Source organism: Rhipicephalus microplus, chromosome X (genome assembly GCF_043290135.1).
Source record: "Rhipicephalus microplus isolate Deutch F79 chromosome X, USDA_Rmic, whole genome shotgun sequence".
Classification (NCBI taxonomy): Eukaryota; Metazoa; Arthropoda; class Arachnida; order Ixodida; family Ixodidae; genus Rhipicephalus; species Rhipicephalus microplus.
The window spans coordinates 133830741-133836035 of record NC_134710.1 but is presented as its reverse complement, the minus strand read 5'-3'; positions in this window follow the sequence as shown (position 1 = coordinate 133836035).

The following is a 5295-nucleotide window of genomic DNA, read 5'->3' as shown; positions in this document are numbered from 1 at the left end:
GTGCTTTTGTCTCTGTAGTCATTTAAAGACCACTTGTATACATGGTCATTGGGGCTTGGTCAAAATATAACCATGATGGGAAAGAAGCTGTATTGGTGTTTCAAGTACAGTCTTTTAACATATTACAGTTGAACCCCTTTATAAAAGGCATGCTCTGGGCAGCGATTCTTGTCTTTTATATGAGATGTCTGCTATAAGCATGGTACCATGTATGCATTTTTCAATCTACCCATATTTTACTGTAGGCACACTGGTGTCTCTTATATCAGTCTCTCTTATAAAGGGGTTCCGCTCTATAGATAAAGTGTTGGATTAAATTTCTTTGCAAATGTAAATGATTGCAGCTACATTTAATCTCCCAATGAAATAATTGAAATACTATTATGTAATTAATTAGCTCATTATATTTCTTCAATATTTAATTTGCATTGTAGAAATGCAGTAAATAAGACATGCTGGCCTGGCTATTTGAACATGTTCTCTGCAGCCATTTGCATTTTTTCTTCAATAATTTATTTTGACACTTCTTGTCGGTAATGTCTGGTTTCTTTGTAAAACTAGTAGCAATGGGAAAACTCTCGTGTTTCGACTTACAGTAGAAGCTCGATCTGATAAAACCCGATTTTACGAATTGCCCGATTCAAAGTAGAAATCTCTATTCCTCGCAGGTGCCCTTAGGGTTCAATGTTATCATAAAGGTGAATTAACAATGTCTTTCTGAATATGAATGAGTACAAAATGCAGTGATTTCATTATAATAAGCCAGAGTGCTTTTTCCAAGAGCGTGCGCTGTAACACTATTGCATTATAACTAGCCACCCTAGCTCTGACCGTAGTTTTATTTTGACATAAATGCATGCGATGTTAATTCACGGAACACCAGATTTAACAGTTCATAGTGCTTTTATGTACCGAATGGTGCTCTGGGCAATTGCATCTGCCCTGTAATTGCTCTCACCAGAACTGGGTTCTTGATTCTGTTTTTTAATGGTTTACGCACCAGATGGCACTGATAGTTTCTTCTGGAAACTTTCTTGCTTTGCCTGCTTGCACAGCTACTGCATTCGTTTTTCCCATCTTTGTAAATTGGCTGCTTGTCAACTCTGTGCGACAGCCTGTCTTACAAGTGTCACCCGGACATGGGAAGCTTCATGTTCGGGCAATGTGGGAGACTCCATCTCCAGGCTGCCTTCGTAGACTTTTCACATGTGCTCAAGTGTGTTTGCGGCAAATAAAACACCGTGTTAACCTTTGGGTTTTGCTGCATTGCAATTATAGATGTCCAAGGGTAGAAAAATAATTTTCTACATTTTACCAATTTTCCGATTCAGCGACCCAACTCAAATGCGGTCATCACTTTGTTAAATTGAGCTTCAAATGCATATGAATGTTTGTAGCACAAGATCATACTTTTATTGATGTCACTGCGATAGCTTACGCCTAGGTCCTCTACAGAAGACAAAGCTTTGCATTTGCCATGGCTCAAAGGCACTTGGCAAGTGCAAAGCTGGAGTGTCGACTGCTGTCGAGCCTTAGCAGTGATGGTTTGTCTAGTCACCCAACATATGGTGGAGTGTTAACATGGAGAAACAAATACAGAATGCTTTAGTTTGCATGTACCAGCACATGCAACTGTGAGCTTGCTCATAGAACAAAATGGGCAGCATACAGAGTGTTTCTTTTTTTTACAACAAAAGTTTGTCTGTGTTGTCTTGGACGGTCTGTTGTCAGGCCGGAACTTTCCTAGGTGAGTAAGTTATAACATGTGAATCAAGGTGCGTTGGAGCAGAATCTGGTTGGGCTAAATGGCAAGGCATCCGAAATAAGGAAATAGAGTGCTTATTCTTTGTGTGTAGTGGGATGTGGTGCTTACCTTTACTTAAATTGTAAATTAATGCAAAGAACTTTCTTGCCTGTTGACACGGCTGCCTATGGGTTTAGTTCTGTACAGACAAAATAAAAAATGCCACGCCTGCGTGGTAGGCGCAGCACAGTTCGAGCGAAAGCTAGAAGAGCGGCCTTTTTCAATACACTCATTGGGTAACTACTGCAAGCACACTAGCTTGGTTCCCACTAGGGCATTAATAATGAACTTTTGGCTTGTAGGCCGGCATTCGCTATGCTATTTTTCGTCATTCTTCTGCGAAGCTAAAGAAAATATCTGCTAAACACTTGCAAGTAATTTTAATTGTCCATGCAGTGGCTAACGATGATGAGGAATTATGGCTGAAGTGGGTGTGCACCACACTTAATAGGGAAACAAGAACAAACTTTTGTAATAGATTAGAGCATTGGATGGCCCACTCGTTATGCTATAGGCATTGTGCGATGACTGGTTCTTTCGCTGTTGTAAAACACTTTATATAAGTTGTATTAACGCGATTGCTTTCCCGACATCAAGCCTGCCTAAGGCAAGTTTGACAAGTCACAAGCACCGGTGTAGCTCAGTGGTACCGAATGAAGACCAAGTAAAAATATAACATCCAAATTTTGCACAGAACTATCACAAGGCAAAAACGAATTCCATATGAAGTAAGAGGTAAATCTTTTTTTAAAGTCCTCTGTAAAATGTCCCAAAAGAAAATAGCGTTCTTACAATCAATAAACACATGTTCAATGGTCTCAGGTTTGTTACACAGGAGACAGCTGCTTCCCCATGGTACATACATCCCTCTCTCTTCAAGCCAAGTTTTTACTGGCAAGGTTCCCGTATGAAGTTTAAAAAAGAAGGTTTTCACATTTGGTGGTATACACATGTTTTTCACTCGCTTTAGTACGTCATGACCATATGATTTTTCATACCTTGAACGGTACAGGGGCACAGGAAAAACATTCTGTATTAGGTCTTTCATAAGGCGCTTTCTTTTCACATTAGTTAGGTAATCGTACAGACACTGTGATGTGAGAGTTCTATCCGTTAATGAGTGTTTCGTGGAAGCTGTTATAAAAGTGCGAGATGTGTATAAGACTACCGACTGTGTTGAAGATGTAATATCTTTGTTTGACGCGTTATCACGTATGAAACACGTGTGATACTGATTGTCATATTAGCTTGACCTGTAGTCAAGAAGGCAATAAAGAAAAAAAAAGGTATAGCTCAGTGGTAGAATACCGGGCTGGCACCCAGGGGACCCGGGTTCGAGCCCCACTGTGCCATTGGTGCTGTGTTTTTTTTTTTAATTACGCACAATGTGGTTACGGACAACGGCGGCAGCGGACAACGTGCAACTGCGCATGACCCGAAAAGTGATCTCATAACAGCTTTCGCTGTAAAAGGAAATAGCTGCTTTGTTACACAAAGCCCGAAAGAAGGAATAAGCACAAAACATCACACACTGGTAGGCGATCCACTGGTTCAAGTGAGATGACTTGCCATTTTTTATGACAGCTTATGGCCTTCGTGCACCTGTTTTCCTATTTCATCACTACCGTGCCACTGGAAGTTCAGTCAATCTCTACATCTCCATTCAGTTACGATGAATATCTCTGAACTACATGCAGTTTTTGCAATTTCTAAAAAAATGGGCAAATGATAAATTATCACATTAACAACAACAGGAGCCCGACTGTCATCAAATTTTTATAATGATTTGAATTTTGTGAACCAAAACGCCCTGCATATATGGCAGTCCCTGCAAATTAAAGAGCTCAAAGCTGTCTCTGTTATACTTTGTAAATAAAATAATTGATTACTAGTCATTAGTTATGTACAAGTCTGGTGCACTGCAATATCCTCTCCGTTCTTTGTACATTCTGGGTGACTAGCAACATTGACTCATGTGCCACAACTATATGCATCTCGAAGGGGAAAAATAATCGGCAATGTTACTACTGTGTTGAATCTTAGGAAGCTAGACACACAGAAAGAAAATTGATATTCACATGATGGCCCACTTTCAAAGGTGGTGGTGAAGGGACCCTCATCAAGCCTCATAACAAATTTTTGGTATACACTGCAAGTTGTATCGCAAACTGCAGGTACCGAAGTAGGCGACCTTTCAAACCACAGTGACACCCGCTCAGACTATTTCTCACTAAGGTGGTGCGAACAATAGAAAATTTCAAATACCGAATCTAATAGTGCATATATGGAACATTATTTATAAAATAACCAACAACAAAAATGCTTGAATGAATGAGATGTTGAAAGAGCCAGGGGTGACAGTGATTTTATCATCAAGTTGATTGATTGATTGATTGATTGATTTGTGGGGTTTAATGTCCCAAAACCACCATTTGATTATGAGAGATGCCGTAGTGGAGGGCTCCGGAAATTTTGACCACCTGGGGTTCTTTAACGTGCATCCAAATCTGAGCACACGGGCCTACAACATTTCCGCCTCCATCGGAAATGCAGCCGCCGCAGCCGGGATTTAAACCCGCGACTTGCGGGTCAGCAGCCGAGTACCTTAGCCACTAGACCACCGCGGCGAGGCATTTTTTATCATTAAGTTACCCAAATGCATGCAGCCAATGTACTTGCAGGAATAACAATGCTATATTTATGACAAGAGGGGTAACTTATGTTTTCATCATCAAGTTACTCGGATGCATGCTGCCGCCTGCGTAATTACAAGGCTAACAAGAGAGCTTTTGCTTAAGGTGTGTAGAAAACACATTACAGGACTAACAATAGAGTTTTTGTCTAAGGTGTGTCACCAAAGCGCTGAAGTCTTTAAACCATTACATGACATGACATCAATGCACTATCATGACAGTAATAATAATGTTAATTCATGAAACTTGCTCAATATTTATGTGTCACTTTTATTCGAAAGCTGTTGACAAAGTACCAGCTGTAATATGGCAGTCACTGCTGTATTTCTTCCTGCAATTGAAAAATAGTTTGAGTGTTCTAGTTTCTGCTATATACGAGTGTGCCCTAGTTAAAATAATTGTGGAATGTCTTGTCCCTTATTGAAGCTTGTGAATATTTGTTTGAAATAAAATGTGAAATTCTTGGGCTGTTTTGAAATTCATTACCAAACTAGTCTAGGGCTACATTGACAATAATAGTCTTACAATTAGAAAACTATTCGATCAGTATTAGATTTATATTTGAATTCGATTCGGTATTAAAGATTTCTATTTGCAGCCCCCGACCTTCTACACAACTAGGTGGCAGGAGGCATGGCTTGCTGGCATTGCGTGTGCACAGTTGCTATTTATTAGCTCCTCCAGCGTGCATTTCAAAGGGATCAATCGGTCTATTGGTCATAATGGGCGGTGAAGGTGAGCAGTGAATGAAATTTTCACCGCTGCCAACCATAGAGAAAACCATGACCAGAAGCAAGA